We start from the raw sequence: 17,359 nt of genomic DNA, 5'->3' as shown, positions 1-17,359 counted from the left end.
ACCATTGGGATTATTTTATTAACATGAAAGGTGAATAATATTTAGGTCAAGTTTTTTTTTTCTTTTTCTAAGTCATACTATTTAAAAAAAAAGTGAAAAATTATTCTGGTGCACTCCTGGGATATATGGCGATAAGTATTGTATCATGAGATGTGTATTGTGATATATATCGTACCGCCAGTCTCTTGCCAATACCCCTAGTATAGATCAAAACATTCTGAAAAATGTTCTAATTTTTTCTGTCATTGGACTCGCTGTGGGTTTTCAGTGGGGAAAGGAACACTGAGGACTTCTGGGTAATGTAGTTATTATCTCAATTGAGTTGCATTGTGAACATATTATCTGAAAACTACAAAAATTGCTTAACCTTCACATTTTTTGTCAATGTTCTTATTGGTCTGTTTCCACCCTCATAAGAATTTTATCCCGTCCCGGTCCGTGATTTATGGCAGAGGCCATCTCAAAATGTCAGCTTCAACTCCACACTATTGATCCTAGGCACAACTCCCGTCGCTCTGCAGAAACTATGTCCTAGAAAACATCACTAAAAATGCATAATCATAATTAAAAGAACACTTTGAAATTGGATCAAAAGATGATCGAAGTGGGTCTTTAGGTTAATTTGTTTAGCGTTCAAAGCTTTGAGGCTTCACTCTTTTAAAAACGATGAACAGGTTCATCAGTAACACAGCTTTATTGCAACAGAAAAACCTTAGATACGTCTTTATAAGTTAAAAACTTTTTAACACAGTATTTTCATTTTATACTTGGAAAAAGAGCACATTGGGTCAAGACAATTGAACTTGCACAAGTACAACAAAGTTTCCTAATACAAAAAGAACTAAAACAATCTGCTTTTATGGAGGAAAAAAAGTAATTTCAAGACTTAGCCGTGGTTTAAGTACTATTGGAGATTAAAAAGTTCATCGTAGCAAAACACAAAAGAGTTTTTAAGGATTCAGATCAAAGGCTTTGTTTCCAAACTTAAAGTCAAAAGCAAAAATCCTTGAAACTGACTAAATAGATCCTTTGAAGATTATTAGTGACTATAAAACCAATCAAAACCTTATGACAAGTAGCTATGCATCTAAAACATTATATGAAGTTTCGGTTAACCGTTCCAGTTATTATTACCTTGTTTTAAGTCTTTTTGGCCTTGAATTGCTTTTGTTTTCCTCATCTCATTACTGTGATGGCAAAAAAAGAAGAAAAATATAAAAACCCATCCTATGTTTACACTTTACCTCTTTGTGTTTCTTATTAAACTAAGGATGGTGTATTGCATCTACTGCTATAATCCCCAAGCACATAAATTACCTCGCACATAAACACTGAATGATTGTATAATGAAAAACAATCCAAAAAAAAGGAAGCAAGTGGAACAAAAATGCATTATCTTGGGTACAATAATGTAGTTTTTGCTCAGGATAATCCTCTCAAACAGTCCCACGAGCACTGCTGCCGAGTCTCCTTCCTTCTCTCCGGGTGGGTGCAGCGCCTTTTCCATTTCTCCCAACCACAAATCAAACGGAGCCACCGATTCTGTTTTCCATACACGCAGGATTAATATCTTGGCAATTGCAACCCCAAACACAGCAGTGATGGGGTCAGGGTCCCTGTGCTCGCCAAAGGCCGGAGAACAACAATGAAAAATGCTCTTCCTTTACATACCGGGATTAATACATGACCAACCGCCAGTGTTTTAGAGCTGAGGGAGGATTTGGATTTATGACAAAGAGGCGACAAAACAGCAGATTTTGGATTTATTGTTCTTATTTTACAGACTTGAGGCTGACTAAAGAAGCCGTCTACAAACAGCTATGTAGAAATGTTGCATTCTTTAACACAGTTTACCAAGGCTGCCACGACTAGTCGGCCAATCGACTATTAAAATAGTCGACAACTAATTTATTAGTTGATTAGTTGTTACTTTATATTATATGGGTTCAGAGTGTAGTCAAATTGAAAGTTATAATAGCATTATGCAAGCTTTTTGGACTATTTTAGCATTTATTAAAGTTTGTTAGGCTACATGCTAGCTATTTTGGCTAATTTAGGATTTTTTTCTGTTTTTAGGCTAATTTGGAGATTAGCTGATATTTCAGCCTTTTTGGATAAATTAAGCATTTTTTTCAGTTTGTTTAGGCTAATTTTGAGTTTAGTTAATATTTCAGCTATTGGCTAATTTAGCACTTTTTCTTTTTTTTTTTGCTAATTTGGAGTTTAGCTAATAGTTCAGCTATTGGCTAATTTAGGACTTTTTCATTTTTTTTTTTTTTTGGCTAATTTGGAGTTTAGCTAATATTTCAGCTACATGCTAGCCTTTTTTGGGCTAACTTAGGCTTTTTTTCAATTCTGTAGGCTAGCTGATTTTAGCTCTCTACTAGCGTCAGTGATTTCAGCGATCAATTTTAGCATCTTCAGGTATTTTAACTAGCATCTTCAGCGGCCAAATTCAGCTTACACCGTTCACACTAGCAGTATCACAGGTAATGCTATATATATATATATTTTAGTTAGTTTAAAGCTAATGATGGTTTGGATGTGTGCTTTACATCCAGTTTGCCCATGACCCGATGAGTCAACTAATCGAATAAATAATAAGTGATTAATAAAATAATTGTTTGTTGCAGCACTACACTTTACTAATAAGATATGTGTAAAATATATTTTAATTTGATATATATATTTATATATTAATATTGAAAGTCTTCCAGCCAAATTAGATTTCTACTAACCAAACATTTCTCTGTAAGGATAATTTAAACAATGTATTTGGAGCAAAACAGTTATTTACTTTTTTTATAAAGCTTAAGGTGATGATTATCCTCTTGTAAAAACAATGATAATAACTGACAGTGTCTTCTCATGTCAGGCTTTATAACATCTTATTTTAACAAAAGACTCTTCTGATCTTTGAACCTTTTTATGATCACGTCTCTCTTTAAAGCATCGACCTTTCATCACGTTTATTTCCAGTCACGGTCATTTTCTATACAACTTGAACATGTTTTAACAAATAATCTTTTTTCAAATCATAAATACTTTTATAATGTACAAAAGAATAGTAAACATCAAAACTAGTGATAAACTATAACAAATTACTTTCTTGCATTTTTTTTATGTTATGCATTGACAAGTACCGTATTGAAATAAGTGCAACATTTTACATTATTGTGTGTGTTCTCACAGATTAGTGTGTTGAGTTGAGTTACAATGACATAGAGCTACAAGTGAGTGCGTGTTTAGTATACGGTGTTGCATCTCAGATATTAAAGGCTTAAGCTAACTAAGCCGTTATTTTCAGCACAACAGTCATTTTCTTTGCTGTATATGTGGAATACAATACCGTATTCCAAAAATGATAAATAAGTTTGACAGTTAATCTGTGAAGACTCTGGTGGTTCAGTTGCACAAATATTTTTCTTTAAAAACATGTTGTTTTTTTTAATTTAAAGTCATTTCGTCTTGTATTGAAGAGGTGTTCTAAATCCAGAAGGAAACTAGTGTGAGAACTGGATTTTATCGGCTCCTCAGAGGAAAGATCTGAGTGGTTTTGGTTCACGTAGATCTGAAAGGTTCAGTGAAAGCCATGTTTAGGGTAGTTATAAAGTCCTTTGTCTTTCTGCTAGCATGAGAGGATACAGTCGTCACCTTCAACAGCCTCATTAGCCACTTCAGATGTTTATGGAGCCACTCCAATGAAAATTTTGTTTTTAGATGTTTTTTGTGCATTTGTTCTTATGGTTGAGGCCATATTTACAGAAAATCAAACTTAAAATACAGTTTTGGTTGTCAATCAGAGGAGTAGGGAAAAAAATACACTTTGAAAAAGCTAGTAGCATTAAATTTGGTGCTTCAATCGGCGGTAACGTTCCGTTGGGGGTCTGTAAGCTAGCAGGAGAATGTTTCCCAGCATCAACTCAGAGATGAGATTCTGATGAACTGTAGTCTGCAGAAACTATGTCCTAGAAAACGACACAGGACTTTAGATTTTGGTTTAAAATGCTAAAATCATAAATAAAAGACCACTGGAAATATTTTTTACAAAAGATCAGAAGAGGATCAGAGTTTGTCTGGAAAGGCTTTACTATGTGACATAAAACCACTTCCTGAGGATCCTCTACTGGTTTAATTCAGACTTAATAAAGCCTCTTAGATTGCATCTTTGACATAAATGAGTCCAGATCACCATTTTTTTTTAAAAACTGACACACTATTAGGCTGTTCCAGAGGTTAGAATTGATTACTTTTGTTTTAACTTGAGCTTCGATCAGGAAGTTGTAGTCTACAGGTTTTAGACCTTAAACAAAGTAAAAATGATCATATTTTCTTACATTTTTCTATATATTGTGTTATAAATGTGTGTTGTCGTCCTCCTCCAGGAGAAAAGCATTCCTGTAACTATCAGGTGTATGCTTCACTGCCGTCCATATGAAGAGATACCTCTTAAATCATTTCTCTGACAGACTCATGGCCTGTTGTCAACGGTTACATTGGTGTAGTGACATGATACATGAGGCCAGCCAGTTGAAATTTCAAAACTGACTGAACTCAATATGCTGTTACTGTGTCGGCCAACCTCATCTGCTCTGCAACTCAAAGAGACCTCCGTCAAAAAGCAGACAAAAGGTGCGTGTTTAGTGGAGCGGAGAGCTGCTTTTTGCATACCTGGGATGGGATGTGATGTACGTGACACGAGCCGTGAACCGCCGGTGATCAGCTCTCGCAGCCGTGAGGCGATGGAGGCAGACAAAATAGACGGGGAACACAGAAAACCTGCTCACCTCCGCTCATCATACTCTCTCAGCTGTGACATTCACTTAGCATTATCTTGACCCAGCTTGTTGCCCCTTTGGAGTTGATGATAAACGGCATTTGAAGGCAAAAAGCTGAATCCTACTTTTACTCACAAAGAATAGTAATTGTTACAGATGTGGGGATAAAAAAGGTCAAATGTATTTATAAAGATGAAGACATGAATTATAAAACTAGATTAAAGACAGAAACGGTTTTAAAAAAAAATAGAAAATGCAAAGTGCCAAAAGGGCTTTTAAGGGTTCAATCAATAATATTTTAAACAAGCAGAACTTTTTCAACATTTCCTCCTGACTGCCAGTTTTTAAATCCACCAAAAACTACATTTCCCCACAACTTCACAGCCCCAAATGTCCTCTGTAGATACCAAAAGGACTTCATTCAGTAGTATGCAACGGTTGGGAGATATTCTGGCCTAGAAAAGTCCTCTACAGAGGACACATTTGCATTGCAGGTAGGAAGGAAGTTGAAGAAATGTTAAAAAATGCCAGAAAACAAACATTTCAATAAAACTATTGACCTTGCTTATACAGTAAATCCTTCTTAGACAAGCAAAATCATGACTTTCTAGTGATTAGGGCTATAAGCTACATTTAAACAAAACAGATTCATTGATGTAGACCAGGATTGTTAAATTCAATTGCACAGGGGGAAAAAATCCAAAATGAAAAAAATGATAAAACCTAAGGTTGCAGGATGAACATGTTGAACACTCTAAAACGTATTTTTTAAAACTTTAAAAAACGAAAAATGAATAAAAAACAGTCAAATATTATTCCAGAATAAATCAACTAAAATAAATTTGAATATTTTTGAAAATATATATATATTGTCAAAATTTTACAAGTTAGAAATAAACTAAACATTCAAATTTCTTTAATTTTATGTCATTTTAGATGAAAAATGACACCTAGAAAATCCCAAAAGATTTTGATCTTCATAAAATATATCCTGTTAAAATTATCCTATATCAACACACTGCCAAAAAAACAAACAAAGCCTGGAAATAAAAATAAAATGTGTACTTTTTTAGCAAAAACAAAGCAAATCATTACATTTTCTTTGCTCTGTGTTTTGTTTTCTGACTGTTTTACTCTTATTTATTTTATTTGTTTTTTTATATCTTTCTGCACTATGAGTGAGAAGATGGAGAGGATGATGGCACGCCTTGTGATGTTGAATACTGTGTGTTTCTTAAAGAAACTCATAGATCATTAGAACAAATCCGCCAGCCTCCATAATCCCAGAACCTCAACACATGTGGAGTAGAATCTGTATTTTTTGGACCTTACAGACAAAAACTTTCATGAATGCTCTGAACTGTTAACTTTTAGAAATGTCAGGTCTTTTGGAGCCTAGTTTTACTACTTTAAATTTTGTTATATTTATTTATCTTTAATACTGTTTTTCTAACAAACCGTAAAATCCTGTTTTTAATGAGCCTGAAATTGTTCAAAAAACTTAATTCTGATGTACATTTTTTACAGTAAATATCACAAAAAATCAAAACAAACTTTTTTTAATGTTTTATAGCAAACCTGTAGAGAGAAAATAAAAATGTATAAGTGCAAAAACAAAGTGAGAAAAAAGTCAAAACAATGCAAGAAATGTTTTTAAAAAACATCTTTACCTCCACTAATCTATTATGTTTCAAGAATTTATTCAAAGGAGTGTCACAATTATGCAACATAACTTTTATTTTTTGACCAAACATCTGAAAAACTAAAAAACTTTTTGAAACCTGTAAGTCGGTGTTATTTCTGTCATTATAGAAATGATTATCAAATTCACAGGAGGTTCAAAGACCACTAAGGGTTGAGCACAGTGGTGGAGTAATGATGATATGGGCTAATCCACTCCCACAGAGGCTGCTAAGCATGAGCTACTTTTAGAAAAAACAGTATTTTAGTATTAATACTGTTACTGACTTGTCTTTATGTTCCGTCTTAATATATTTTTTTATCATTTTTTGCTGTTATATTTGATTTTATTGCATCCCTCTTTACGTTTTTGTTAAATTCTGACTCTTTACTGTTGAAGTTTGTAATTTAAAACCATATTTTAAGTTGTTTTGATTTCTAAAATCCAGGACGAAATGGATATTTAGTTGAAACTCTCCTCCTGATGCAGTTATTTTTAACCACAACCAGTCTAACCTTTGACCTCAAACCCAAGATAATATCGGACTCAGATTAATTAAATGAACGTCTCTAGTAATTAAGTTAGAACAGTTTTATTAATAATTCTTTAATAATTCATAAGCTCCAGCAAGGAAACTTTAACTAATTAAAAAAATGTAATTAAAAAATGTGCAAGTATAATCTTTATTTTCTGTTATTAGACACGAACGTGAAAGCTTCAAATGTAAAATGATGCTTTCTCACACTAAATATTTGTAGTTATTTCCTTCGAAGGTCGAACCACGTTTCACAAGAACAGAGAAAATTCTTGACAAAGATGTTTAAAGTGACCTCAAAGACAGAAATAGACCGAACTGCGCTCTCGTATCATGATTGCAAGTGTTTCTGAAGCCAAGTTTCATCACAGCAACATAAATGCCCATTTCCCTCCCACTGAGAAACCATGGCAAACCCTTCATTTGAAAGGGGAGGAAATGGCCCTGCATTTATCTCGACTCTGACTCTGCATCTGTCCGTGCAGTTGTAGCCTCTCGTGAGCTCTTTGAACAGGAGCGCTCGCCGCTCTGGGCGCCGCTCAAAGGGACCTTGAGCTCCTGGGCTTTCCCCAAAGAGGAGTGACAAACCTAAGGTGGCAAGATGAAAGTCGATCCATCAGTCAGAATTTATCTTCGGCAGCACTTACGTGCACAAGGGGGGGAATAAATAAAAAAAACAAACACTGGAAGACAGGTATACAGCCAGCATTAAACCTGGCAGCAGAGGTTACTTACTACTTCCCTGTTGGGTGTCAAATTGAAATACTGCGGCCAGTTTCTCTCTTGAAATCAGTGAAGATGCAGCTTTTAATGCATTTTCTCATTTTCTCCTGGGGGGGGCCGGCGCGTTTATTCTCTCCCCGGTGGATCCTCCATGGACGCGCTCCTTTGGCAAGTTGGTGTTTTTGGAAGAAGAGGCGGGAAAGCCTTGCAACAGCTGCAAACAGGTTAATTTATAGCTCTTTTATGAATTTTAAATGAAACGTTTTGATAGGAACTTAGCAGAGCCCCGGGAGAGTGTTTAACCTCGTTTTAAACGTCCGTTTAAGGCAGAGCTACTTTCCAAGGTGAAGAAAATGTGCTGAGGGGATTCACTGAGGATAAACGGAAACTTTTTTCTGTCCAGTTTGACCGTCATGTTTATTTCTGATTTGGTTTGATGCCACGTAATCACCAGGTATGTGATGCACGTTCAGGAAAGTGGGCCATACCATGATTTTCAGAGTAAAATATATCCATATATATGGTCATATATTACCTGTGGACAGTAAAAAACAAAGTATTCACGAAATATGAGTTATTTTTGCGTACTCTTTTTCATACCTGGAAGTAAAATGACTGGATCTCTGAGGGGTTTTTTAAGCACGTCATTCACAAAAAATGGAAACAAAAAGATAGTACTAGAAAATAAAGAACAACTCGAGCTGTTAGCTTTGTGGAGAAAGTGTTTGTGTTAGCCTGGGGGCGGAGCAGACTCTACCTGGAGGGGGCGGTTCTCAGTTCAACTGTTTTAACTGTTCTAACCATTTCAATGGTCCCACGTTTTGTACGTACAGCCCGAAATAGACTTAAAAGTATGCAGAAACCCTAATCGCACATATTCAAGAACGCGCATTTTCAAGCCTGAAGTGGACTTAACTGGGAAGAGATCAAAATTTGGACTCCAAACTGACCTTTTCTTCAAGTCATGTGGTTATATTCTGAAATTTAAGATGTATCACGTTTTAGTTGAACAAGAAATTGATTATGTAACCTTGTAACCATCAGGAAGTCTTTTGGTGCACACAAAAGTTTACTCCTCTGATTAGCTGCGTTTCCATTAACTTAAATTTCGCAAAGTGTATATTTCGATAATAAATTCTCTTAATGGAAACACCACAATTCTCGCATTTTTCCAAAAAAAAACACAAAAGTTTTTGTGCTTAGAAGAGGTGTTTTTTTGGGGGGCGTATCGAAATAGAATTTTTTTTGCAAAACTGTAATGGAAACAAATTTTTAAATAAATGTGCTTCTTGATATGAAGTGTCGGTCCTGAGCGCTACAGCGGGCGCCCTGAGGAATCCCATTGCTCTTTATTGGTTGTGTATCATACAGAACTGTGCAGCTCCTCCATAAAATCACCAACCAAAGTTTCATCTTCGCCGCACTTTTCAAGCTGGCAGCCTGACGGAGAAGTCTCCGTTGAGGATGAGCGCTTGTGCCATGACAAAATAAATTGATTTTGACGCGTTTTCACACGAGAAAAAAGGTTCAGCTGCTCACTTGTTAGAATGTTTTTTTTAAATACCGCTGAACAAGCTGTAAATGGACTAGCTGCACTGCTGTGACGTCACAAAATGCTCCTTTTTAGTGAATCAAATAAAAAAAAAAATACTTGTTCTCATCCATCATCCTGTGTCTTCTTCATCTAACATCTGGGAAAGTTCACCTAAACTCTAGTGTGGGCAAAACAAGCTCTAAATACGGGTCTCTGCTAACAAGTGAAGCCTACTGGTTCAGAAACAGTTTGATTGCAAACAAACAACACAGCAGACCGGGGAGCCGAAGAAAACCAAAGGGAGGAAGGGACCGGAGCCACATGCATTTTGATTAGACGTAGAAACAGCTCACAGCGGGAATCTGAGGAACCATCAATGAGGAGAAACTAAAGTCTCTTGTCTGATTGTGGTTTAGTGAGACGGTAGAAGTGTTTGTCAATAGAGTTCTAACGGAACAGCCAGATTTCTTCCCCATCATGTCTCTTTTTTAGGGAGTAGTAAACCTGCTAGTCTGTGCAGTACAGGAAAGTGCAATAGAATATGACGGTTTCATACCTTCCCAACCCAATTTAAAAGCAGTCTGCCAGAAGTTATTAAAGTTTTTGCTGTTTCAAACTATTCAAAATTATTTAAGATTAAAACTAGTTTTTGAGTCTTTATTTATTCAAATTGTGTTGGAATAGGACCAGATAAAAATCAGATGTTTGAAAAAAAACTCTGGTTTTTGACGCAGGAACTGCGATGGGCGAGCTAAAGTCTTCTTTCTTTGTTTTATATCTAAATCTTCCACAAATAGATCTATTAACGTCTTTAGTTTCCTTTTTTTTGTTTTTTGCTATGCTAATGTTAGCCTGATCTTCTTGGTGTTGTGGTTTGCCTCATGTTTTTGGGTCTGTGTTTTGTCTCTCAGCTGTGACCTCTCCTGGAGATGTCTGCAGCTGTTTTAGGTTATCTCATTTGTCCTCATTATTTAAGGAGCTCCCCTCTTTCGTTCTGTGTCGGAGCGTCTTTGGTTCAGTTTTTATCTACGCCTATTTCTATTAAATGTTTTGGAACTAGCACTGAAAAAGTGAAACATTGGATCAATAAACAAAAGTTCTGTATTTGTATTTTTTTTTCATTTAAAATTATTAGTTTTCATCTAATTAAAATTTTGAGTTAATGGTTTAATCAACATGAACATTTTATTTGATTTAAACTAGTATTTTTACATTTAACAAACTCCAGAGTTTGTGTTTATTGATCTAATGTCTGGCCTTATTGTGAGTCCTTCCTGAATCTGGGGCTTCGTCCGAATCCCCCCCTCCCTAACCCCTGACTAACTATATAGTGCTCTGGATTTTAAAGGTAATTTGGACACGATGATCACTACTTTTCTTTCGTTTTACTAAACACCAGATATGACGTCACCGATTTCATGAAGTGATTTGATGGTTAAAATGTTGATGGTTTATTCAAATATTACATTTAAACACAATTTTTGTTCGAAATTGTTCGACCGCAATGCATTGTGGTCTTTATTCGCTAATCTAGTGCCCATCGATGTATGCTAATTTTTGCAAAGACTTCTGGGAAATTTCAAGTGGAATTAGTAGATTCGGACAGCACTAAAATGGTGAACACACTATATAGTGATTAGGGGGGAATTAGGACACAACTTGTGTTTCTATCTGCTCGCTAACCGTAACAGGTGCGTATGGCTAGTGGGAGGAAATGTAAACAAAGGCATGCTGGGAAATTAGCGAAGTTAACAGGGTTGTGTTGTGGGCTAACAGTCCTGCCCACAACCCAAAAGTGAATTTTTAATAAGCTCATGTCTTAAAAAACAAAACAGGTTTTTTTAATTTTGGCAAAAAAAAAATCTGGGGAATTTAAAGATCCCTGGGAACAATTTAACATACAAAAAATATAGTTGGAGTGGGGCTTAAATGAACAATTTTAATGAAAATCATGTTTTGTAGTGTTTATAACATGGTTTAATGGTATTTTTCTGATGATTTGGGACTTGAAAACTGAAACTTAAAATTACTTTTCCTGGTATTTCTTTATTTAAATCATTGTGAATCAGGTCATGTCGTGTTATTAAAAATACTTAAAGATATAAATCTCTACAGTGCATGAAGACATGAATATATAGAAGATTCCATTTTCCATAAAAAGCCTTCAGAACGTCTCCTGACATGATGATGTGTGTGAACTGATTCAAAGTCTTTTTCTGCAAACATCTGCATCTAAATGTGACATGTGAGGAGAAGAGCAGATCCTCCTTCAAACTGAAAGGATCTGCTGATAAATATCTGTCATTTCAATATCTGATGCATGAATGATTCTCTGTATTTTTTAAAAATGCTGCAGGCAGACTGGCTGCAGTTCATTGCGTCTGCTCCCTGATAGTTTGTGTCATGTTGCTTTGGATTTTATGATCATGCTTCATGCACAGTGGTCAGGTCGTCAAAGTATTTTTTTTTTTATGCAAATGCATTAGGTCCTCCTTATTACTTGCCCTGTCCTCGTTAAAAGCTGCTCTGGCACGGAGGCAATCCTCTTTAAAGGGCATGCAAGTGCAGGGCCATCTCACCTCATCTCTGTGCACCAGAGATAAAACAAAAGCATCTGAGAAAACTAAAAGTTTCAAATCTTTTATTTTGAAATGTAAGTGCTGTTCTATAGGAAAAGCAGCAAGCAGGAGACTGTGGGAAATGACAGCTCATGCAGAGCTGCACCCATCCCCCTTGTTGACAAGAGTGTCATGTTAGCACTGAACTATCTCTCACACATGGCAGGCATGCAGTCAACAACAAAATCTGGACATTTCCAGGTCACGCCGGTGCTCCTAGTTTGAAAATCAAGTCACAGAGAAGGAAGGGCACACGCTTTCTGTCGCTTCCTGCAATCCTGCAAAAAGCAGTGCTGCAAAAGGAGATAATTCTGGAATAAGACATTCACTTTTGGAATGAAATATTAAGCAGCTGTATCAACCGCGCTACAACTAAACCTTAGATATTTCACCCCCCGAGCTTGTTTTTCTTTTATTCTGCCCAGTGTCCCGTGGGCAGGAGCCTATCTGGACTGTCACTGAAGCAGGGTACTCCCTGGGGAGGTGGCTGTTCCATCTCTGAGCTAACAGGGACACAGTCACCTCTCAAACTCAGTCACAGCTGAATATTTGGTGAGTTTAAAATCCCCAGATATCTCAAAACCCAGAAAACAGATACTGTAGAGAAATTGGGGTAAAAACAATGTTGGTTTAAATATTTCATGTAGTGCTTTATTACTTACTTATTGCTAATATTTATCTTTATTTCTCAATATTGCTTTATTTATAAAATCAGCGGTAGGGCGGTAGCTTTGTTTTTCAGTGGAAAAGTACTGGTTAGGTCCTTGAAGCACCCCCCAACTGGTTTCATCTGGTCTGGGGGTTCCATGTGGGTTAATGTAACGAAGCATTCATCAATGTGTTAATAAAAACCTTGTGGTATCACGTAAAAAATACCACCAAAACAACTAAACTTTCTCCCAAAACAATCATGACCATGACTATGCTAACTCGCTAACTTGTTAATACCAAGTAAAACAAGCTAAAATGAACGTTATTGTGATTACGCTAACCCCAACCTTGCTAGTAACAAGTAAAAAAGGCCGATACCGCTAAAACAAACATTACTGTAACTACGCTAACTTCCACTGTAAGACTGTAACAGCTAAAGCAAACAATACTGTGACTACGCTAACTCCAACCTTGCTAGTAACATGTAAAAAAAAAAAAAAAGTTCGACAAATCACATGTTAGCCACGTTAGCTTCTTCTCAATATCCGTAACTCCCAACCGTGTTAGTAACATAAAAAAGGCAGATAACGCTAAAACAAACATTACTGTGACTACAACTATATCTTGTTTTTAACATGTGAAAAAAAACAAAAAAATATAGTCCGACAATTACATGCTTTTATGCTTTTTTTTGACACATTACATGTTAGCTGTGTTAGCATCTTCACAATACCTCTGACTCAAAATGTTGCTAGTAACATATAAAAAAAGTGACTGATTGCAATAAACACACATTACTGGGACTTCTTCTATCATTGTTAGTAACTCGTAAATAAAAAAAAATCATTGTTAGTAACTCGTAAATAAAAAAATAAAAAAAAAACACTAAATGTTTGCCACATTGACTTATTCACAATAACACCCAACCAAATATTTCAGCGTAGCACCATCTGTTTCAAAAATACTCTAACATCAGTAAACACAATTAATCCATATATAAAGCACTACAGATTTACACGATACACTACACTATAGGTTCTTTTTTTTTTTTTTTTTTAAGTGTGCCTTTTAGTATGGAAAATACAGTATCTGTTCTGTCCAAAATTGTTCACAGCTATAAATATACTTTTTTTTTTTTGGAAGATGAAAAAGGAGAAAAAGAATCTTTCATTGTCGTGCTGTACGTCTGCACTAATCTAAGATTTACTGTTTGGTCTTTGTCTTGTTGATCCACTTATTGATTTTCACCAATGTTTATCCTCCTCATGCTCGTGTAAGGGCGGAACTAGAGTCTAACTGGCTCACTGTGCGGAACACACAAACCTGTGGTGACCTTATATTTAACCTTTTTTCCAGAAGAAAACTTCTATTTTAGTTTACCTACAAACAGGAAAATCTCACCTCAAGCCATGTATGGTACACTGAAATGAGAGGTGGCCTAAAAGTAAAGGAGAAAGCACCAATCTTAGGAGGAAAAGCACTAGTCACATGAAGTATTTGTTTTTAAATAAGAAGAAATATTATAATAATATATCAAAATCTAAAAACAAGGAGTTCCATCCATGCATTCAAAAATAAAAAAGTTAACTGTTACTGAATTACTCAAAATTGAAGGTTTAAAACCAAATTATAATTATTATTTGCAAGTTCTAAGCAAATACTTTGTTTTTTTGAGATTTTACGTACCTAATTAAACTTTATTGTGATTACAAGAAACAAAACTACTGTAATAAGTGGAAATGACTCATTTTAGAACAATAATCTACATTTTTGTTTTAAAAATGACAAAGAATGTTAATTTAACTTTGCAACATTTATTGGATTTAAATAATTATTATTAAAATTGAACCAAAAATTACACTGAAATTAGATTTTTTTTTTTCACGAATCAAGTTTTTTTCTATTGTTAAGAATGATTTTGACTCATTTTAATAATTCTGAGAAAAGTTGTTGAGCAAAGATATTTTAAAACAGCGTGAAACCTGGTAAAATAATATCATAAATGTATTTTTTCAAGTTAAAAAACTAATAATAATTTAAAAAATTAAATTAGTGATAACAATATATATCTTAAGTGTCTAAAAACAAGGTTTTTCATATGTTTTTGCCAATTAAAGTGAGATAAAGACAGTAGTGTGTGTTTCATTTGTTGTCCACTTCCTGTACGTCTTTGTGTGCTTCCTATGTTGTCTTTCCGCACATTCGGAAGCTGCTGAATATTCCAAACACGCCTTCACTTGATAATTAAAGCAGGTGTGGGCTGAAGCCTAAGTAAGCCAGGAGGTAATTACACTATTTGCAGTATCGACACTATAGCAAACAGTCATTTCACACAAAAACTCCCCCAAAAAAGAACAAAAACAGCATTATATACTTGCCCGACCATGGGAGTCTCTTAAGGGGGGGGATCAGTAGGAGAATGTGTGAACATGGAAAAAAGACAGCTTGAGAAAAAAAGACCAAGGAAGGAAGTTGGAGAGTTGCACAGTAAGCCAATGGAAAATAGAAGAGTGTGAGAGAGTGGTAATGAATAGCAAATCAGCTCTTTCATAAAACTCCTGCTTTCACTGTTCAATCAGAGTAGTTCGGATTGGCAATTTTCCTCCGGCACAATAGAGCCAGGCCCACGAGGACCATGGCCCGAGTTCAGAGAAGCACAGAAAGGGAAAAAGATAAAGAGAAAAGAAGCCTCGCCAGTATCGAACCCTTCTGTCAAGTTTGGCACAGAAACAGAACAGACAACCAGAGCTACTCAGTATTGACACGGCCTTTGACTCCTCTTTTCTTGTAAATATTATTTCTTTCCATTGTTGCGGAGCGTGATGAAAGTTACCCCGTGAAGGGGCATTGGTTGATGCTGTTCATCTACATTTTTTTTTTAACCAGTTTTCAATATTTTTTTCTTAATCTGAAAAAGATCTTAAAATGAAAGAAAACTTTTATCCAATTAACTGTGAACCTCAAAGAAAAACTTGAGTGGGGTTAAAATATAATGAATCATATAAAATGTTACCAAAATAAAACCCTATGTATAAACTTATAACCCAAAAGTGTCTCACGTCTTTCAAAAAATAGATATTATGAAAGTAAAAACCGTTGCTACGGCAACTGCATAAAGTTAAGATGAATGTCACCTTTTGTCTACAGACAAAAAAACAAGAACTCACCAGTCCTTGTCCACAATTGTAACTCCATTGATGATGTGACCTTTGACCTTTTGTCATTCACCCTCGTTTTAAATAAAGTTTGAAGCTTTTTTTTCTTTTTTGTTAAAGTCCAGCTGCTCCTGTTGATGCTCTCGTCCTCTCTGGTTGAACCAAATACTTTACGTCTTCGGCAGCTGCTCGATGTGTTCTAGTCAAATAAATACTAAATTAGTATCAAAATATAAAACAAACACAAAAATTAATCTAATTACACTTGGAGTAAACTTACTTATGGTTGAAATTTAACATATTTTTAACTGCTTAGTCACAACTGCCCCTGATAGAGTTGTAGACAACACAGTTAGCCCATAAGACGAAAATGTTCATGCACATTTTTTTTTATCTATGGGCATGCTGCGCGTGACAGGTTGTAGCGAGCACTTGAAGGGTATGAAGGGTGAAGTAAGTTTCCTTATTTATTTTTTTTTTTTATTCTACCAAAACCAGCCCACTGTCCAATGAGAGAGTGAGTGATAAAGTACTCGCTGACTGTCAGAAAAAGGAAATTAGACAATCAGATGAAAGTTTTGCGTAGAAATCCTACGGTTGTTCCAGTGGGGATCCTTTGTTCCACGGCTTGGTTGGTGGTTGTTACCGCGGTTCTCGCCCTTGTTGGGGCGGTCCATCACTGCAGCCTCACAGCTGTGGAGTGGGCACTGTTGCTGTCCCGATTGCTATCCTGGTCATGAATAGGTTCCTAATATAGTGTTTCATCACAGTAGAGCCGAGCTTTAAGTGTCTTAAGTGTGAGGGATCATGGGATGTGTGTGTTAACAGAGGGGAGGGTAAAGGGAAGGTTTTTATTTCTTAGTATATGTTTTTACTGTAAAGGGCTTCAAACTGAACAAAGTATGAGAAGAACTTTTTATAAATAAAGATTGGTTGATATATCTTGTGCACTTGTGGAGCATTTGTGTAAGGTCAGTTAGAAGCCCGTATGTGCACTTTACTGATGACTAGAGTGTATAACAGCATCACTTGTACGTCATAAGTACGTCTACCTTACATTTGCCTTTCAAATACTTTACAATACCTTTACCACACACCAACAGTAGCTGTGTTTCCATTACACATATGAGCAAAACTTCATTGAAATTCTAGAAAAGTAGAAAAAACTTAATTTTGCAATGACAAAGTTTCCATAACATCATAAATATGCAAATAAACATTAAACCAACTCACACTATAAGCCATTAAAAACGCACCGATGGATGAGAACAAGTATCGATTTAATTTCAATCACTAAAAGGGAGTATTTGTGTGTACCCTTGTGCATATGTAGCTTCTAGTCCATTGACTGTCCAGCGGTATTCAAAAAAAAAACATTCTAACAAATAAACAGCTGGACCATTTTTCAGTTTGAAAACACGACAAGATCCATTCAAGTTTCTGTCACGGCGCTAGCGCTCATCCTCATCGGTCAAAGGAGACGTCTGCGTCTTAATCAGGCTGATTTGACGGAGGACATGTGGATCCAACAATTTCGTATGACATGCTACTTATGAGCTGTGATGCTGTTGGATCTCTCCTGGCGCCAAATGTGCTGCGCTCAGGACACTTCTTTTTAGGAAGTGCATTTAATTTTAAAAAAAGTGTTTCCATTGCATTTTTGTGAAAAATGTCCCCAAAAACC

The 17,359-nt window shown here is 35.7% G+C and overlaps 1 long non-coding RNA gene across 2 annotated transcripts in view; it reads right to left on the bottom strand.

Annotated features, from left to right (window-relative positions):
• The window catches only part of LOC112163490, a 29,057-nt gene extending 12,004 nt beyond the window's left edge, over positions 1 to 17,053 (bottom strand). Inside the window, exons 1-2 of one of the 2 annotated variants that reach the window (XR_002922287.2) lie at positions 15,956 to 17,053; positions 15,688 to 15,874 (exon numbers count right to left, since the gene is read on the bottom strand). This is a non-coding gene — a long non-coding RNA (uncharacterized LOC112163490). Of the gene's footprint in view, positions 1 to 15,687 lie in introns of both variants that reach the window. The other variant, XR_004948827.1, reaches the window with a different exon arrangement.
• Between the last annotated feature and the right edge of the window lie 306 nt (positions 17,054 to 17,359).

The sequence above is a fragment of the Oryzias melastigma genome, linkage group LG12 (genome assembly GCF_002922805.2).
Source record: "Oryzias melastigma strain HK-1 linkage group LG12, ASM292280v2, whole genome shotgun sequence".
Taxonomy (NCBI): domain Eukaryota; kingdom Metazoa; phylum Chordata; class Actinopteri; order Beloniformes; family Adrianichthyidae; genus Oryzias; species Oryzias melastigma.
The sequence above is the reverse complement of the archived record's forward strand: the minus strand, read 5'-3'. Positions and strand labels throughout refer to the sequence as shown.